We start from the raw sequence: 21,335 nt of genomic DNA, 5'->3' as shown, positions 1-21,335 counted from the left end.
ACTCGAGTTTCAGAGATCCAATAGAGGTACACCAAGATTTGTTAGAAAGCTTAGGAGATCAGCTACAACTTTTATTTAGATCACTTTTACAGATTCTGACACACACATGGTCAAAAATAGAGTTAAACCAAAACTGTTCTGGGTTCCAGACAGCGTAGGAACATCAACTTGTGTCAGCTAGATCTCATAAACCTGAACAGCTATTGACGTGATTCTAGAGACATTTGAAAGATACAGAAGTCTAGTTATCTCCACAAAATTTTCAGAATTTTTAACAGACCAGATTTCGAGATATCAGATAAAGAACACAAGCTGCTCCAGAAATCAGCACAGCAGAGATTAGATAAAGCGAGACATCAGCATTAAGATTTCTTTCTAAACTTATAGTTCCAATCTAAGGAAGTTGTGGACATGCTCACAAACTTCCAGCAATCAAACAAATACCAAATCAACCAAGTTCACAAATTAAACATCTAATCATCCAAGTTCACAAGACCAACAAAACTAAATAAGAAACACGAACTAACGACGTGGTAATCTAGATGAAGGCACCTAACACCTATGGAGCGAGTCAATCATGGTGAAGGACCGACGCTTCTTCTTGTAGATGGATGGCTGTCCAAGTTGAGCTCGAAGTTCATCCACTTGCTTCTGGAGGCGTCTCTGAGCCCTCTGAGATGCACGCAGTTCTCCTTTGATTTCCTCATCCACCCTCTGCATAGCGTGGATATGCTGCACCATTGCTTCCAAAGTTGGGTCACTCTCTGGTGGAGCCTAAAACCTGCCAAACACCCTCATGATCATTTCGAGGGAGGAACCTGAAGCGATCCTCCCTCATGGCCTCAAAGCGACGGCCATGGTAGTGGGTGTAGGCGTTCTGTGCTGCATCCTCCATACCATCCAAGGCATGGGCTCTCCTGGCAGGGGCACAGTGGACAGTCTCCACCTCATGTCCATTCTTGATGTCGTTCCAGGCGGTGACCACTAGTTCTACCTTCTAGAAGGTAGCCTCCAATGGATGCTGGTACTCGGCGCAGTGGTAGCTGATGGAGGCGTGCAAGTCGAGGTAGAAGTCATCCAGCACGTGAGTGAGGAGGGTGTGGTAGTAGGCTGTCTCTGGGGCTGGCCTTGAAGTAGTACTTGCACTTCCAGCCAATCTCCTCCTCCACCACGAGAACAGCTGGGGATGGTGCAGGTGTGGGGGGAAGTAGCCGTCGACTCCTCAGGTGTAGCTACAATAGGATAGACCAACGTGGCGACTGGAGTAGGAGTAGGTGCAGGCGTCAGGGTAGCCATCTCCTCGTCATCGGAGATGATCACAATCTCCCTCTCCGCCTATGGGGCACGCGGGGTGAACAGGGCACGATAGCCGGCGGTGCTGAGGCGAGCAGTCTTCGGGTTATGAGACATCTATAGATTTAAAGTGAGATAGAATTAAAATTAATAATTTTAAATAATAGATTAAGGTATGAAAAGCACAAATGTTTTAATAAAATAACAAGAATAAGACAGTAAGCAAGAAAACAGAGGAGCAAAGGTGCTAAAACGACCGTTTTCTAACTAGGCTTGCGTCCTACAGTCAACACGGCTCTGATAACAATTTGTCACACCCAATTTTAAGGATAAAATTGAATGCACAATACTCATGTGTGCCCAGGAATCAGTCACACACATAAGTCGATAAATCATTTAAAGTATCATCATAGTGTCTCTTACATCATAAATAATAACATTAAGTAGTCTTACACAACATAGCAGAATAGTAAAGGATAACACTCTCGTGGAACACCATCACAGGGAAGGTCAACTGGTTGACCATAAGCCTAAAAATCCTCAGGGAAATCTTCATACCCGTTGTCATCTGTTACTCATTCGGGATTTTTATCCAAATAAAGAAAATAAACAAGTGTAAGTACATCCCGTACTTAACAAGCTAACATGGGGTTATGAAGCTCAAAAGGTTGACACTGGTTTACTGCAGTTAGCATTTTTAGTAAGTCAAACTTTTATTCTCAGGTAATATCAAATTATGCTTAAGCTCCCATTTAACCCCATATGAACAGGTATCAAGGTCAAGTGTCTCATATAACATCATAGAACAACTTAAATAATCATCAACAAGTATCCAGTTATTCTGTGAGTTTTCTAGGTCGCTCGTAACCGTGAGCACGGCTGTTATAACAGTTTGTTACCCTCTGCAGAGGTGGTGCACTTTCACCGTGAGTCGTGGATTCCCATATGCCCGAGTTAATTACTCCCATGTCACTGTCGAGGTGAGCGGGCAGGGTACACTATGAAGCCATTTCATAGGTTTCTCTAACAAGTTAGGGCCGCTAGGTTTCCTTGGCAGGCAGATGTAGGAATCCTCCTTTCCTATGGCACATATCCATCGTGGCTATACTCATAGGAACAGAGGCAGCCCTATACCCAACGTGGCAAGCCCCATTTGCGCCAAAAAGGTAACCTCTAACTAGCTAGAAAAGATTCTATTACTGAGCTAAAGTCAGAGCCATATGACTCTCCCGGTTGCACTGTCAGTCCCAGCTTTTGCCGACAGATAAGTCCTTATGGAGGGCTGGGAGCAACATGAACAAAGGTCATTTGCACCTTCGCCCTATGGAACAGTTGTTATAAATCATGTTAAACTCTTAGTTCCATAGAATCATTCATCATCATGTAGATCAAGTTCAGTTAGAGCACTAGCAATCTACCCATATGCAATTGACCCATAGGAGACAAGGAACAGGATAAACAATCACTAGGATGTCCTTACAGGTATCAATTTAGACACATGCAAATGAGTAATTGATTAAAGTGAAATAGGACATCAAGGTAGGCCCATGCTATACTTGCCTTGGTTCACAAACTCTTGCTGGTCCTACTGGTCGTCGAAGAATTCTTGATCTCCAATGTTCTCCTCACCGTCTGAACGCGACCAACATGGCAACATACAACATTCCAAAAGCATTCATGCAAAGCAAACATTCCTATCATTAGAACAGTACACCAACAGTATAGAAAACAAGGTAAAATGTTTGTGAAAATAACCTACATCTCGCTACGATCACGTCAACGCGAAGTTCACGAAAAACGGAGCTAAAATGCGAAAGTTATGATTTAAACAGGTTTTCCTATAGCCATATATTTAATTAAATCTAACCATGAAATTAAAAAGTTCCAAACTTGACTAACAGTGGTTCTAACATGTAGATTATGGAATTATGAAGCTAACGCGATTTGAATGGATCAATTCGGAGCTAAAACGATAATTTTATACGTAAAACAGTTCAAATGACATTTATGTAAATACTGAAAACGTATTTTAGACTTAAGCAGTGATCTTTACGCTTTCAAAACGAGAATGCGTAACCAGGGAAATGCGCTTTGGGCTGCGGGTTCTAATCATCTGAAACCGAGGGTCTCTTTTGCAAATCTGCCACGCGAAGGGGTACCGGACGTTCTCGGCCGTTGGATTAGAAATGGGCAGCCAGAAATGGATCCGGGGGAGAGAGAAGAAAACTGACCGGCCGGAACAGTGACGCCGGCGGCAGAGCACCATTGCCGGCGGCATGGAGGTCACCGGAGCGCACGGAACACGGCCTATGGGCCACGGTTCGGAAAACCGGAGGCATCGGGAGTTAGCTGGGGAGAAGGGGAACTCGCCCAGGCCATCACGATGGCCGGAGGAGTGAGTCAAGGCGGCGGACAGCCATGGCCGGCGGCCAAAGCTCAGCGGATGCTCGCGAATAGGGCCCCAAACGGCCACGAAATATCAAATTGAAAGCACAGGGGAAGGAGGGGAGCACGGCGAAGCTCATCGCGACTTCAAACGGGGACTGAACGCGACTCGGGGACGACGTTTCGCGGACGGCGAGGACGGTGGCCGGCGGAGCTCTTCCGTGCTGTGGTTGTGGCCTCCTTGGCATGAGCGCGAGAGAGAAAATGGATTGGGAGAGTAGGGGAGCGCGCGGGGGGGGGGGGCAGGGGGGGGCTCGGCTCCTTTAAATCGAGGTCGAGGAGCGGGGGGTGCTCCCACGACGCCAGGAGTGTGGGCGGCGGTTGCTCGGGCGCTCGCGCGTGCGGTTGCCGAGCGGCGCGGAGGAAGTGGATGGCGCTGACACGTGGGGCCGGGTGGTCAGTGGCTGCGGTGCGAGGATGACGCGGCGGCGGTTGCACGCGTCAAGCTGGGCTGGCGCGGCTTGCTGGGCCGAGCGAGGCGCGCGGCTGGCGGCTGGCGCTGGGCCGAGCGAGGCGCGCGGCTGGGCTGGCGGCAGGCGCTGGGCCGAGCGAGGCGCAAGGGGGAGGCGAGCTGGGCTGGGGGAAGAACTAGGCCTGCGGGCCGAAATGAAGAAGGGAGGAGAAAAAAATGAATTTTGCATTTTTTTCCACATGAATTTCCAAAGCATTTTTAAATAAGTTTTGAATTCATTTGAAATTTGAATCAAGATCAATCATCACAAAATTAGATATGCAGTAGCATGTATGCATCAAAAAGTTTCTAACCTTATTTTTAAATTTTAATTCCACAAAATTTATTATTTTCCTATATTTTAATGCACACATATTTGCATAAATAAATCATATTTACTAATTTTAAAAGAATGTTATTTTTAGGGTGTTACAATTACTTTATCACCTTGTCTAGAGACTAGTACCCTGATCCTTTGACTTAAAAACCATACTTTTTCAATCAATAAATAATATTTTTCTTTCACATAAAATCAGTCAACGGTCTATTCAGCCGTGGCACGGGGCATAAAACCCTAAACCGCTCACTTTTCCCCTCCCCAATCCCAAATCCACGCGAGCCACCTCTACGCATCCTGGGGACAGCACTGCCTCCATGCGCGCCGCCGGGCCTCTTCCTCGCTTCCGCAGCGGCGGCCGCCTCCCGCATATCCGCGCCGCCTGCTACGTCCCAGGCGTCCACGCCGGCGACGGCCTCTCCGCGAGTCCACGCCGCCTCCCACAACATCGCAAGCTGGGATCCACGATGCAGGTGGCCGTCTCCACGCCGCCACATCTTGGGTTTCGTGGCCGCATGCCGTTGGAGCCCTACCTGTGGACGTGAGGTACTGCTGTGCACACTCTCAGTCTCGGATCTGGTTTTCTAGCGGTGGAAATTAGTAGGTGTAAAGCTTTGGTTTGATATAGTGAATATATGCAAAAAGAAGATTTCCTGGGTTCTTACTCTTGAGGTATTCTGGCAGTAAACTGTGCGGGTACAATAAACAAGAATAACAAGACACGGAAGATTTTGATACGGTGGCCCATACAAATATCAGGGGAACAGCAAATGTGTTCCGCCATTTCGTGCCACTTATGATAGAGAAGAGACATGGTATTATAATCAATCTATTCTCTCTGCTTGGCAAAGATCTGTTGCTGCAGAGGTCGGATAAAAAGCCATCGAATGCATTATAGTGGTTTCTTCTGTTGAATCAAAATCCACAGTACATACTAAATTGCATATTGCCATTTCAGGTTGCTCCATATTGTGCTTCGAAGTAGGCAATTGAGGGCTTGACACACTGCTTGGCGAAACAGCTCCCTCCTGGATTGGCAGCCATTGCTCTTAGCCCTAGTGTCATGTATACTGACATGCTTTGTAAGCTCAGCAGCATTATATCGTACAACTGAAACATGGTAAACATCCATGCCTTATGTTTGTTTGACCTATTTAGCTTATGTTCTACTTTGTGCACATATAGATCATAAACATAGCGTCCAGTTATTCAGTGTTCATTAGCTGAACTGGATTTAAAATCTGAACCAACGGAAGAGGGGTACTCAAGACAAAAGTAGTCAGATTGCAGATACTTGGGGATGGGAAATTACAATTACATAGCCAGTTTTAACACTTTAGCATTGCCGATTGACACATAAATCAGCTTATTGGATCATCCTCCCAAGATAGTTCTCACTAGCAGATGATTTCATTGCTACACCTATTCCTTTCCAGTCCACCTTTATTGTTATACAGAAGTCCTGTTGCCATACCAGTGATTTTAGAGATTTCTGTTCCACTCCAAATATGGCAGCACATAGTCCAACTAAATATACTGTCAGTAACCTTCAGCCTTGTATTGTGTTTCCAGTGCCCTGTCTCTACAATTCAACTTTGTATACTGCCAAATGTGAAATTTTACCATGAGGTTTCTGTGGACAGTTAGATAGGGAAGCTAGATGTTAAGCAGCCTGCTATTATTTGCTACATTTGATCTATCCTATTGCATTTTTTAGACTTGAAAAATTTTGTATTGAGAAATCTTGCCACTTTGAGCATCTTGGCTGTGATCCTGTAATTAAATGATAGCTGTTACACATCCGATGGATCTGTATGACCCATTTCTTACATGAGAGTCTGCAAAAGCGGTAGTTGAGATGCTAGGATAGCTGCTACACATCCGATGGATTTGTTACGACACATCGTGGCTAAGATGCAAGGATCTGTAAGCATTTTTTATGTTAGAATCTGGTTAATGGAATGTACTAATTGATTAATGCAATCTATATAGTTGCTCATAGTACAACCATTTTTTTTTTGTTGAACTTCAGAACTACAATAGGCATTATAGATATGTTGTTTTGTTTGATTTGGTTGTTATGTTGCGGATATTTTTAGGGTGATTGCAAGTGGGCACAATGGTTACTCTTCTCCAGGATCAAAGGTTACGAGTATGAGGCATCATTCTCTAATGCCCGTTGGAATTTGTCAAAGAAAACGGTCAGTAATATAGATATGGTATACATTTTTGTTAGGATTCCTGGTTTTGTGCATTTATATTCGGAAAATTTGTCTAATAGACACTATTGAACTACTGCTTTTTGGATTCTGAATATTGTTGCAATATGAATGGCACTTCCAGCTAGCTATTTGTTAAAAAAGAATCTGAATATTATTGCAGACTGAATTTTTATGATGATAATGCGAACTTAAGCCGTGCTACTACTTAGCTACCCTTGTGCAACCCATTTTAGCTACTAATCTAAACTATTTTTTGTCATGTTAGGCTCAAATGAAAGCTATCATGGCTCAGTTTGACCAGATGGGGAACAACCACAGACTCTTAGAGAAGCCGTTGCCCATGTTTTGCCATCAAATAAATTTCTTCAAAATGTTGGCCTCAAGTCACTGGCCTCCAAGAGAACACTACTGCTGCAGCACGTGTACACGAGTTGGTGCAGCACTTAGATAAATTTCATGGCAATTATTTTGCTACTTGTTGGACCTAGTAATAACTTGGACGTGAGGTTCATGTATTTTTGGTTGAGTTTGACATGAGAATTATTTGGACATGCAACTATTAATGGATCTGATTTGCCAAGTGGTGTAATGACTGTGACCATTTTCAATAAACTGGTTATGTTAGCTACAATATATGTAGATGGTTACAATATATTGAATTACTACATTATATGAATAATATTGTATGACATTTTATTATCCTATGTGGCACCTGCATAAACATCCATGATCAATGGTTCATGACGTTTTCTTTGCTTAATAACAACAATAATCGAGCGTTGTAAATCAACGACGCAAGTATTAATGTCGCAAAAATTACGATGATAATATCAGTTTTGTCGTAGAACACCTTCAGCTACGGGGAATAGGTGACGAATTCATTTTCGTCGCGCGTGCGTCGTAGACAAAATTTTTAGTTTCTACAACATTAGTGCAACGTCATAGAAGGTGATATCTCTTGTAGTGTGTTACCGTGTCAATGCATTTGGCGCGACAACGTTATTTGGTCGCAATTTTTTTTAGGAACGATTGTTATTGAAATATTGAATAAAAAAAGATCAAATAAAAAAATCCCCTTTTTCTTCTGCTTCCTCCCTCAAGCCTTAGCGACTTTCACACCTAGATCTAAAGCCCCATGCTCTTGATCCATCTTATCTACTGTTTAATGCAATCCATGGTGAAGAAGGAGGCGATCGACGAGGTGAAGCTACTAGGAACCAAAGGATGCAAAGAGCTGTTGCTTCCTATTGTGGAATCGGTCCTCACCATCGTGATGGAGGGCAGGCTCCGTGCCTTGGAGGAGATTGGCATTCTCTCTGTAAGAAAAATAGACCTTAGGCCTATTTACTTTGGATTTCAGTGTTTGATGACCAACACAACCAAATTGGATTAATGAATTTACAAGTGATTGTTTTATAGTTCATTAGGGTGCAAGATGTGACTTGGACGAAGGCGATGTGATGATCCGATGATCAACACCATAAGCAAGACCTTAGAAGCACAAGAGAAGACCCAAGATATCAAGCAAAGTCCAAGCACAAAGATAGGAACCAAGCCGAACGCAAGATTGCGAAGAAACGAGCTCACAGAGGTGACCGGACGCTGGACTAGACGCTGGCGGAAAGCGACCGGACGCTCCGATCAAGAGGCTCAGCAACAGTAGGCGCGACCGGATGCAGACTGCAACGTCCAATCAAGTATAGAAAGGTTCCAGAGCGGCGAAATTGTGACCGGACGCTCCGGTGCTATGTGACCAGACGCTGGCAGCGTCCGATCAGTTGATTGTGGCTCTAACGGTCGGGACGACCGGACGCGTCCGGTCATGACGTGATCAGCGTCCGGTCAGTAGCAGAAAAGCAGAATTTCGTCCCCAACGGCTACTTTCTCAGTGGGGCTTATAAATACACCCCTGAAAGGATCAAGATGTCCAAGAGGGGGGGGGGGGTGAATTGGGCTAATTCTAAATTTTCTTGCAATAATCAAATCCTACGGATAGCCCAATTAACCCCTTGTGCCTAGAAAAGTGTTTCTATCAAACTAACGCACAAAGGACTTGCAACCTATGTTCCAAACTTACTCTAGCATGGCAATTCTATGAATGTAAAGACAAGTATTGAATTGCTCAAAGTAAATACTCAAAGTAAATGCTCAAAGTAAAGAGAGAGAGAGGAACGCGACGATGTTTTGTCGAGGTATCGAAGAGTCGCCACTCCCCACTAGTCCTCATTGGAGCACCCGCGCAAGGGTGTAGCTCCCCCTTGATCCACGCAAGGATCAAGTGCTCTCTACAGGTTGATTCTTCGACACTCCATCGCGGCGAATCACCCAAAGCCGCTCACAACTTGCGTTGGGTCACCCACAAGCTCTGCCGGGTGATCACCAAGCTCCCAACCACCACCAAGCCGTCTAGGTGATGGCGATCACCAAGAGTAACAAGCACGAACTCTCACTTGACCACGCGAAGCCTAATGAGAAGATGGATGCACACTTGGCTACTCTTGATTCACTAATGAGGCTACTCTCTTGGATTCTCAAATCTCAATCACCTCACTAGGACATTGCTCTTCTTGGCACTCACAAACGTGTTTCTCAGCTGTTGAATGAGCAAAAGTGACTCCACACACGAGTGGAGCTTCTATTTATAAGGCAGCCTAAAAAACGAACCGTTATGAGCTTCTGCGGGGTGACCGGACGCTCCGGTCGTATTGACCGAACGCTCCGGTCAGTTCAACCCACAAACCAGTAAAAATGAGTTGACCAGACGCTGGTAGGGTCCGGTCAGCACTGACCAAACACGTCCGATCGCATAAAACCCTTCCTGGAACCTTACTAGACTCGACCGGACGCGTCCGGTCGTAGATTCCCTTCTCTGGAACCTTACTAGAGTCGACCAGACGCTGCCTTTCAGCGTCCGGTCACTTGACCACTGTAAGGAAAATGGACCCTTGGCCCATTTACTTTGGATTTTGGTGTTTGATGTTCAACACAACCAAATTGGACTAATGAATTTGCAAGTGTTTATTTTGTAGTTCAATAGGGTGCAAGACGTGACTTGGACGAATGTGACGTGATGATCTGATGATCAACACCTTAAGCAAGACCTTAGGAGCACAAGAAAAGACCCAAGATATCAAGCAAAGTCCAAGCATGAAGATAGGAACCAAGCCGTACGCAAGATCACGAAGAAACGAGCTCGCAGAGGCGACCGAATGCAAGGACCGGACGCTGGAAGCGTGACCGGACATTGGACCGGTGGCTCGGCAGACAGGCGACCGGACACGAGAACCGGACGCAGATGGCAACCGACCAGACGTGGGGCATCAGCGTCCGATTGAGTACAGAGAGGTTCCAGGCGCGCGAAACTACGACCGGACGCTGGCAGCGTCCGATCGGTGGTTCGCGGCTGCAACGGTCGGGACGACCGGGCGTGTCCGGTCAGGACGATTCAGCGTCCGGTCAGTAGCAGAATTGCGGGAGTTTGACCCCAACAGCTACTTTCTCAGAGGGGCTTATAAATACAACCCCCAACCGGCCATTTGAGGGGTGTGGAGCTGAGGAAACATACCAAGGGTGTTGATACACCATTTTAGTGATCTCCATATGCATAGTGCTTAGTGTTTTATTAGGTGATTAGCATAAGTGCTTTGCGAAGTGCTTAGGTTGATTAGACCACCGCTTATGCGCTTGCTCTAGGTGTTTGCCTAGTGTTTAGTGAGGTTTGCATACCTCTTGCCACCCCGCGCTTGCGAGCACAAGTGTTGTACATCGGAGGGGCTTGAAGTCTTGCGAGATCACACTAACCGCGGTTGTGGTGTGGCCGCCACCGTGTACCAGAGGGAACAAGGCCCACGGTGTTTCGGCCGGAAGCTTGATAGTGAAGACGGCGGGGAGCATCCGGAAGAGGCTTGTCGTGTGGCACATCGGAGACCCACTTGCGCATGGAGAAGGCCCGAGGCTATCCATGGAGTCACCCGACCGGGAGCTTGGCCCTTGTGAGGGATTCCTTGCGAGGGGCTCCAACGAGGACTAGGGGGAAGCTTGCGCGCTTCTCGATACCTCGGTAAAAATATCGGAGTCGTCGACGGGAGTTTGCATATCTCTACCTTGCTCTTTAGCTTCCGCATTTATATTGATTACTTTACTACGTTTGCGGTAGAGATAGCAACACACTAGCAAAACCATAGTTGCACATCTAGATAGCTTATCTAATTGCATAGGTTTTGCTAGGGTTAGAAAAAGAGGTCATAGTTTAGAGTTAGAATTTTAAGACGCCTAATTCACCCCCCCCTCTTAGGCGTCATGGTCCCTTCAATTGGTATCAGAGCCGGTTGGCTCATATTTGGACCTTTGGCTTAACCGTCGTTGAGCTGATGCTATTGTAAGAGTGATTGGGATGGATACCGCTAGGCCTCCACAATTTGATGGCACTAATTTCCTTTACTATAAAGCAAGAATGGCTTGCCACCTTGAGGTGGTTGATTTAGGTGTATGGAGAGTCACTCATGACGGGATGAAACCCATTAAGAATCCCGAAAAGCCCACAAAGAGTGACGAAAAAGAAATGCATTTTAATGCTAGAGCTAAGAATTGCTTGTTTGAATCTTTTAGCATGGATGTGTTTAACCAAGTGTTCACATTAAATACAGCACATGAAATTTGGTTAAAACTCCAAGAGCTCCATGACGGTACAAGTAATGTCCGTGAGCAAAAACATTGTCTAGCTAAGCAAAATTATGATTCCTTTGCTATGAATGATGATGAGCTTGTTCGTGATATGTATTCTTGATTGAATCTAATTATCAATGAGCTCCATTCAATAGGATTATTAAAGCTAGATGATGCCGACATCATGAGGAAGATCATCACCGTTCTACCACAAAAGAAATATGCAAGCATCATCACCATCCTTCACAACATGGAGAACTTGAGCACCATGACCCCGAGGATTGTCATAGGGAAGCTAGTGGCATTTGAAATGTCACGTAAGATGGGTCAAGGAGAAGCATCTTCATCAAGCAAAGGCAAAGCTCTCGCTTGTAGCGAGAAGAAAAAGATGAAGGGTAAGAAAGTTGAGTCAAGCTCAAGCTCAAGCTCCTCAAGTGAAGAAGAAGTTGAGGATGATGATGATGAACAAGAATCAAGTGATGATGATCAATCTTCCTCCTCCACCTCCGACCTTGATGAAGAATCAATCAAACTTATCAAAAAGGTGGAGAAGATGATTGTAAGGCTAAATGTCAAGGGTGTGCCCATCCAAATTCAAGACCTCGTTTTCACTAATCAAAGAAACGAGCAAAGAAAGAAAGGATGCTATGGATGCGGCGAGTTGGGGCACTTTGTGGAAGTTTGTCCAAACAAGCCCACACCCAAGGCAAAGAAGAAGGCATGCAAGAACAAAGCCCTCACATCAATAAGGTCATGGGATGATTCCTCAAGTGAAGAAGATCATCACAAGAGGTGAGGGCGCAAGCACTCATCATCAAGCTCTTCTCGTGTGTGCCTTATGGCACGAGGTAATGAAAGCTCATCCTCTAGTGAGAGCGATAGTGATGATGATTTGCCTTCTTATAATACAATTGTGCAACAAAATCTTAAATATGCTAAAGTTTGCACTAGTCAACAAAAGAAGCTCAAAAATTTAAAAGAAGAGCTAGGTAGTTCACAAGAAGCATACACAAATTTGCTTGAACATTATGAAAACTTTGCAAATCTCAATATTGAACTATCTACTAAAATTGAGCAACTTGAGGCTAGTGCAACAACAAGTGCATGCACAATTAATGATAAGCAACTTGAAAAGAAAAATGAAAAATTAAAAGAAAAGTTAGCTAGCTCACAAAATGATTATCAAAGTTTGCTTGCTAAAATGGAAATCATGTGCAAACATTGTGATGAGCTAACAAATAAAATTGCTAATCTTGAGGCCGTTAAAAATACCCCCACAAAGGCATCTAAAAGAAATGACATAATTAAAAAGGATGCATCTACCTCTTGCAATGATTTATGTTTAGACTCACCTTTGTGCAACCAAGCTTGTGTTGAGAAAGTGATTGTAGATACATGCACACAAGAGGTTGCAAAAGAGAATGAGCAACTCAAGCAAGAAGTAGCTCTCCTCACCAAGGACTTGACTCAAGTGAAAGGCAAGGCGAAGCAAACCCAACTTCATCAAGATAACACCATCAAGGGAGTGAAGAAGCTTGATGAAGGACAAACCGTGGTTTGTTACGTGTGCCACAAGGAAGGTCACAAGTCCTATGAGTGCAAGGTGAAGAATGGGGGAGGAGCAAAGAAGAAGGAGAAAAAGCAAACAAGCAAGCTCTCCAACACCTACATCAACAAGGTGGACAAGAAGGCCTCCACACCTTATCTCTTGAAGAAGAAGAAAAATGACAAGGTGGTGGCCATCAAGGTGAACAAGCAAGCCAACAATGGGGTCAAACGCTTTTGGGTGCCAAAAGAAATCATTTCAAACATGAAGAGCACCAAGAAGGTTTGGATCCCGAAAGGGAAGTGAGAAGTCCATCGGAAGTCGGGGAATTTGGAGACTTGGCAAAGTTTGGGTGCATTTCATGGGATGCATCAAGTTGGACAAAGTCATTACCAAGTAGGTTAGTGAATACTATGGACCCAAATTCCCCTTCCCATGTTAGGTAACTAGATGCCATTACTTCCAATTTGTATTCATTTCAATTGGTTTGTTTTTCAATTGATATTCTATTAAAGCATCTAGTTATCTTTTATGCCTATGTTTGCATTTACATGCTTTCATCTTTTGTTATGTATTCAATAGGTATATCATATGGTAGGTTTGCTCGGTTTCATTATCAACCCTTGAAGCAAACCTATATGGTTTAAAATTGTTTAGGAGCACGACACATAGCTTGTTTTACAATTAATTATCTAATATGTGCCAAAGTCCAAATTATAGATAATCTCTCCCAAATATCATCTTTCAAATGGTGTTTTGACACTTAAATCAATGTGCACAAATTTTATAAGTATTCAACACTTGTGTGCACAAATTTAGGGGGAGCTTAATCTACAACTTGGATGCTTTGAGACTAACACTTGTTCAAAATGGTATCAATTTTTTTTCAAACCTATCACATGTGTAGTAGCCTCATTGAAAGGAAATTGGAGTCCCTAGAGTTAAGCATCATTCTTCAATTGGCTTCATCATGTTGATCTCATTTCATATTTATATGATTTTTCCATGCATTATATAGATTAAACTCTCTAGTAAAATAAATTGCTAATTATGCATATGCGTTGCTTTCTATCCTATGTATGCATATTTTTAGGGGGATCTTAGTCTATATAATGTGAGAGTCAAATTTTGTGATCCATTTCACTCTATACACAAAGGATCACAAAATTTGACCCTGCCTTGTGCTACTAATGTCTTCCTTTTCGGTGTTTAATGCCAAAGGGGGAGAATTTGAAGGACCAAAGACAAGCATTTAACTACAAGTAGTAATGGTCCGAGAAAGGGAGGGAAGTAAATTATGGGTTAGTCTAAGTAATGGGGAGAAAGGGAGGGAAGTAAATTATGGGTTAGTCTAAGTAATGGGAAATATTTTTTGAAAGATAGGCTTTAATCCATAATATCACATGGGGACATTTGCAAGGGCAAGACTTGCTATTAAGTAAAGTTTCAATTGGTATCTATCAAGTAGTATCATATAACCTTGCCCTTTGTATTGCATCCTAAGCAAGTAGGTAGTTTTTAACTTCCAAATTCTTATTATTTGCTTGCTTTGGTCGTGTTGGCATCAATCACCAAAAAGGGGGAGATTGTAAGGAAAATGGACCCTTGGCCCATTTACTTTGGATTTTGGTGTTTGATGTCCAACACAACCAAATTGGACTAATGAATTTGCAAGTGTTTATTTTGTAGTTCAATAGGGTGCAAGACGTGACTTGGACGAATGTGACATGATGATCTGATGATCAACACCTTAAGCAAGACCTTAGGAGCACAAGAAAAGACCCAAGATATCAAGCAAAGTCCAAGCATGAAGATAGGAACCAAGCCATACGCAAGATCACGAAGAAACGAGCTCGCAGAGGCGACCGGACGCAAGGACCGGATGCTGGAAGCATGACCGGACACTGGACCGGTGGCTCGGCAGACAGGCGACTGGACGCGAGGACCGGACACAGACGGCAACCGACCGAACGCGGGGCATCAGCGTCCAATTGAGACAGAGAGGTTCCAGGCGTGCGAAACTGCGACCGGACGCGTTCGGTGGCAGGCGACCGGACACTGGCAGCGTCCGATCGGTGGTTCGCGGTTGCAACGGTCGGGACGACCGGACGTGTCCGGTCAGGACAATTCAGCGTCCGGTCAGTAGCAGAATTGCGGGAGTTCGACCCCAACAGCTACTTTCTCAGAGGGGCTTATAAATACAACCCCCAACCGGCCATTTGAGGGGTGTGGAGCTGAGGAAACATACCAAGGGTGTTGATACACCATTTTAGTGATCTCCACATGCATAGTGCTTAGTGTTTTATTAGGTGATTAGCATAAGTGCTTTGCGAAGTGCTTAGGTTAATTAGACCACCGCTTATGCGCTTGCTCTAGGTGTTTGCCTAGTGTTTAGTGAGGTTTGCATACCTCTTGCCACCCTGCGCTTGCGAGCACAAGTGTTGTACATCGGAGGGGCTTGAAGTCTTGCGAGATCACACCAACTGTGGTTGTGGTGTGGCCGCCACCGTGTACCAGAGGGAACAAGGCCCGCGGCGTTTCGGCCGGAAGCTTGATAGTGAAGACGGCGGGGAGCATCTGGGAGAGGCTTGCTGTGAGGCACATCGGAGACCCACTTGCGCGTGGGGAAGGCTCGAGGCTATCCATGGAGTCACCCGACCGGGAGCTTGGCCCTTGCGAGGGATTCCTTGCGAGGGGCTCCAACGATGACTTGGGGGAAGCTTGCGCGCTTCTCGATACCTCGGTAAAAATACCAGAGTCGTCGACGGGAGTTTGTATATCTCTACCTTGCTCTTTAGCTTCCGCATTTATATTGATTACTTTACTACATTTGTGGTAGAGATAGCAACACACTAGCAAAACCATAGTTGCACATCTAGATAGCTTATCTAATTGCATAGGTTTTGCTAGGGTTAGAAAAAGAGGCCATAGTTTAGAGTTAGAATTTTAAGACGCCTAATTCACCCCCCCTCTTAGGCGTCACGGTCCCTTCAACCACTTCAGCATCCGGTCGCACCGAACGTAGACTACTGATCAAATGACTGACCGGACCCTGCGACCAGCGTCTGGTCGCACCGGAGCCAGCGTCCGGTCAGCATTTGACCCTCCATTCACTTCCAACTCTCAAACATATGTGAATGAAGTTTGCTCCAAAGGATCTTAGGCATTCATAGGAGCTACCTAGAGCTAGTTTTAACAAGTGTGCACCACACCTAACTCACTAGACTCAACTAGGTCAAGCTACCCGTCCATACCCCCCTTAATAGTATGGCTAAAGGAAAAACAAAGTTCTAAACTACTCTAAGTGTCACTCCAACTCCAATCAACACTTAGAACTAGTCATCCTTAACCTTGTCGTCCATCCTTTGAAAACCGAAACGATTTCCATCGTAGGGGCATGACAACTTTGATTGCCCAATCGATCTCCATTACCATGACCTAACTTAATTGCCTCTGCAAAACACATGTTAGTCATAGTAATCTTGTATTGTAATCAATCACCGAAACCCAACTAGGGGCCTAGATGCTTTCAATCTCCCCCTTTTTGGTGATTGATGACAATCCCACCTCGAGTATGTGAAAGAGTGAGGTTTTTGATGGGCTTGGTTCATATAAGCTTTTGTCGATAAGAACAAAAGTGTTAGTCAAGCTTATATGATCCAAGCCAACACAATGTACTCAAGGGATATGAATTAAGCATGAGTACGAGTAACAAAGCTCATTTGCATCAGAGTATAAACATGGAAGCAAAGGCAAATGAGCATAACACAAGTGATATGACATATAAATAATGTAAAGAGCGAGCACACATGTCATATATCACAATCACGTAGATAGCACTATCACATATATATAATAGAATGCATGAAAGTAAACACACGAATGCATAAGTAATAGTGTATCCCACAAATAAAACTCCAAATGTATATAATAAGCTAATACTATATAACTAGCTCCCCCTAAGTCTACATACTCGAACCCTCTCCCCCTTTGGCATCAAACACCAAAACCTAAGGGTCGGTCGGTGGGGCTGCAGCAGATGAGTCGGGCGCTGAAGTGTGTGGGGCAAGCTAGAACTGGGCACCATCATCATCTGACCCTAAGCTCTAAACTAACTGACCCTCTATGGCAGGAAGTGTCGCTAAAGTGGTCTAGGTCTGAGCTGGGGTTGGTGCTACCTGTGAAGCTGCTAGTATGTCTGTCGTAGGGTCTGAAGAGGCGACAGACGAGGGGAGCCTCTACATAGTCACTGCGACTGGAGCTGCTATAGAAGGACTGGCGGTATGCATATGAGGCGGTGTAGGCATGCCGGTCAGCTCGCTAAAAGATGCTCCAAGACTCCTGGAGACTGATGTCTTAGGCACAAATAGCGAGGGTGACTGCTCCGGTGAGAAACCCGTGTGATATGGAGTGAACTATGGGGCAACCACTGGTGAGGACAACCACTAGGACACCTGAACTGTAGGTGAAGCAAACTGAGCTGGAGGCTATCCCTGACTCTGAAGCCCAGTGGGCTGTATAGCTGGAGTCATCATGGTGGAGGCAGGCTGAGCAAGCTAGGGTGAAGGCTGTGGTAGTGGGGCCCCAAGTGCTATCACTACATGCTGCATAAATCCCATAAGCTGCTGCTGCATGAGTAACTACTGCTGATGCATCTGCTGATGCTGCTGCTGCCTTTGGAACTCGTCCTGATGAGCCTGGAACTATACAAAGTTGGCTACAGTCTCCTGTGCTTGTCGTGCCTAATCCTGCTACATCCGCTCAAGAATGGCAATCAATGTGGGGTCCGTCTATAGTGCTGGTGGAGCTGAGCTAGAACTGTCGGCCTCTGCATCATGTCTGCGTAGAGGCATCTAAGAAATCGGCAGATAGTCATCATCCGAGCTATCACTGGACTCGGTCATCCCCTGTTGTGCCTCAAGCTGCTCCTCCTCTATGGTGGCAATGCCTCTAATGATCTCGTCCTGCTGAGCTACTAACTCTGGAATATCTGGACAACGACTGGGACGAGCTGGTGCCTATGGAGTGCTATGCCTGATCCTCTATGCCATGTTATATGCGGGAAACTCTGTGGTGATAGCCCTGTACTCTACAACCAACTCAAGGGTCCTGACGTGCAGACACTGTAGCATCAAGAATGTGACCCAATGTGCATAAGGAAGCTGTCGGTGACCCTTGAAGCCCTCAGCAATAGTATCCTCCATCTCTAATAGAAGGAGGTCCCAAATGTCAAACACGGTCTGCTGCATCAGGGCATTAAGGAGCCAGAGCTATAGGCGAGTCAGACCCTCTCTGTAACCCAACCTGGGAAGTAGTGTCCTCCTGATAATAGCCTCTAATACTCGTGCTGTAGGAGTCAGGTCACTAGGGTTCCTGCTAGACCCCTCACCAAAGGGCTCCTTGAAGCAATGTCGCACCAAATCTGTAGGGGGCACCAATCCTCCATGAGGATGCCTGGGAGGCTCCTGCTATCCATAACATACCTCATGCAATTTGACAAGCTGATCCTGTAGCCTCAGTATCTCCCAGGCCCTAAAACTCATCACCCTGTAATCTCTGCCTTTGAATGCAAAGTGAATGAAGTTGTGATGTGGATCAACGTAGAGTGAAGCATAAAACTGCCAGACCCAAGATGGTATATATACTCCTGTCCGGCCAATCAGATCTACGAGCCTCAGCAAATATGACAAGTAGGGGCGGATGTGCTCTCCAGCTGCTGCCATAATAGACTCTAAACTACAGACTCTCTGAGATCTAAACACTGCCCCACTATTGAGATAGGCATTATAAAAATCCTCCTAGAGCGGCGTGTAGAACCCCTCTACTGCTCTCTCATCCCTCCTTGGAGGAAACCACACATCGAACTCAACAAATCTCAACTGGCGAACCTATCTGGCTGTGGTGGCCCTCAAGTCAAGGTGTACCACTAGAGGCGGACCCTGTGGTCTGGGCGGTGGGCGTGAAACCCTGCGCTATGTAGCTAGCCTCGGTGGAACTGTAGCACTGGTACGACCAGAGCGGTGTAGCTAGGGTGTCAGCTCGGTCTCCTCCGCCTGCTGGCCCTCCTGAGTCTCCTGAGCTGGTTGAGGCTCTACTGGTGGGGGCTGCTGCTGTACCTCCTACTGGGACTCCCCCTGAGATCGAGCCTCCTCAATAGCTAGTCGACGTCCTGCCATCATGACAGTCCTAGGTGGACCACCATGATGTTGCTCAGCCTCCTCAACTACTGCCCTCTATGCTAGTGTGAGTTGTGGATCTGCTATGACAACACCACTACGAGCGCCTCCTCTCTCAGCACGCTTTGTGGCCTCTACAACAGCTGCTGCTCTCGCTGTCTCTGCGTCGGGGTACTTGCGCTTCTTGGATGTCACCTGCTTCGTTGCCTTGCCTTTCGATCCTATAGGCTGGCGAGGCGGGGGCCTCTGATCATCATCACCCGGACCACCACCAACATTCTTGGTGCGAGCCATCTGATCTGATAAGAGGATGAACTGCCGCTGATGAAGATCAACTATCAAATTGACACTCCCATGGCTTGGCCTCGATCCTTACTCACAAGCTTGGCTCCGAGTTGACTGCCAACTATCACAAGAACCTCAATGGTACCGACTCGCTGCATGATGGAATAGATGGATATACAAATAAATATGATATATCTAATAGATGCGAAAGACCTAGGAAGCAAGCAATGTAGGTGCGAGATAGAGACGATGGGCAAGCTACCTGATGACCAGTGATCCGGGAGAAGAAGAGACGTGTCACGTGGGGGAAAACTCGAAACCCGGCTGGGGCTAGGGTTACGAAGAACAGCGATGAACTGGTGGCCCTAGATTATTTGAAATTAGTGCATTGTATTGCAATTTGATCTAAGCAAATCAAAATTGGAACAAAGATCTAGCCTTACCAAAGAGGAGGTAGGCCTGGGGCACTGGAATCGGCCTTGAGTGACGCTCGGTGCCTGGGAGTCGACGACGGCGCTGGCACGGAGAGGCTCGGTGGCTTGGACACGTGGAGGGGCTCGGCTACGATGGCGCGGTGGCGAGCAAGGCAGGGGCGAGCATAGGCAGGGAAGGCGCGGTGGCGTGCGTGGCTGGCGCAAGGAGCTCGGCACGGGGCTGCGGCGGCGTGGCAAGCTGTGGTGGCACGGTGGCTTGGGCGTGGGAACGGCGGCGCTAGCTAGGGCTCGGCTGAATAGGTTACCAAGGGGTATGGTAGATGAATTAAATAGGTTCCCCAAACGCGACATATAAGGAAACGGAGAAGGAGTCCCGATGTCGCGTGAAATCCACTGACCGGATGCTTCGGTGGTAGTGACCGGATGCTACCACCCATCGTCCAGTCGATTCCAGAGAGGTCCAATTCCTCTGGAATCAGGACCAGACGTGTCTGGTGGTCCATGACCGGACGTAGGCAGGGTCCGGTCAGTACAAGCCCATTCTTCCTTCAATCGACCAGACGCTGGATCCCTTCCTGACCAGACGCACAAGCGCAGCGTCCGATCACTCCTTCACCAGTAGTTCACCTCCTGTGAACTGATTGGATGCTGGATAGCAGCGTCTGGTGCAGCGTCCGGTGCACCTTTTCCAGCAAATCTTCAAAGTTCCTTCGCGCTGCCTGTTCCCAATCAATTCCCAACATGAATAAGATCCAAATAAACACCAATTGGGACTGATGTGAGTGACCTCTCTCAAGCCCTCATATTTTTCAAAATATTTTGCCTTAGGCTATTATTCTTTTTAAGAAAATAGGCAATAAGAGGGCAAATGGAACAAAACGACAAAAACAACATTCATGCATATGCAATACTTGTAAGTAAATCTAGTTGCTTGTCAAGTTTGATCCAAGGTTAAGCTTCTTCACATGCTTTTCGGCGGTTATCTTAACCATGTTAGACAAGCCCTATATGCATTGCCAAATATTAAACATGTTGTATATTACAATGAATGCAAGGGACAACACAAGCTCAATTTTTAGTGAAGTTGCTAAAGTCAAGTACATTGAGCTCATTCCTGCAATCTACAAAATGTAGCCTCATCTAGCGGTTTAGTGAAGATATCCGCTAATTGATCTTCGGTTCTTACACCTTCTAGTGATATATCATTTTTAGCAACATGATCTCTTAGAAAGTGATGGCGGATATCTATGTGCTTGGTGCGAGAGTGTTGAACCGGATTATTTGTAAGTTTTACCGCACTTTCATTATCGCACAAAAGAGGTACTTTTTCTAGAACTACACCATAGTCTAGCAAAGTTTGTTTCATGTATAAAATTTGTGCACAACAAGCACCCACGGCAATGTATTCCGCTTTGGCGGTGGACAAAGCCACACTATTTTGTTTCTTGGAGGACCAAGACACAAGTGATCTACCAAGCAAA

General features: G+C 45.7%; 1 long non-coding RNA gene across 2 annotated transcripts; it reads left to right on the top strand.

Moving 5' to 3' along the window:
* Positions 1-4,773: 4,773 nt before the first annotated feature.
* Positions 4,774-7,478, top strand: LOC136458127 (uncharacterized). Of its 2 annotated transcripts, none has more exons than XR_010759908.1 (5): positions 4,774-5,072; positions 5,211-5,341; positions 5,485-5,646; positions 6,626-6,727; positions 7,014-7,478. It is a non-coding gene; the product is annotated as an uncharacterized lncRNA (long non-coding RNA). The 2 variants fall into 2 exon arrangements; XR_010759907.1 differs by having other exon boundaries at positions 5,211-5,393.
* Positions 7,479-21,335: the final 13,857 nt, after the last annotated feature.

The sequence above is a fragment of the Miscanthus floridulus genome, chromosome 6, assembly GCF_019320115.1.
Source record: "Miscanthus floridulus cultivar M001 chromosome 6, ASM1932011v1, whole genome shotgun sequence".
NCBI classification, from domain to species: domain Eukaryota; kingdom Viridiplantae; phylum Streptophyta; class Magnoliopsida; order Poales; family Poaceae; genus Miscanthus; species Miscanthus floridulus.
Note: the sequence above shows the minus strand (reverse complement) of the source record. Positions and strands in the feature narration are given on the sequence as shown.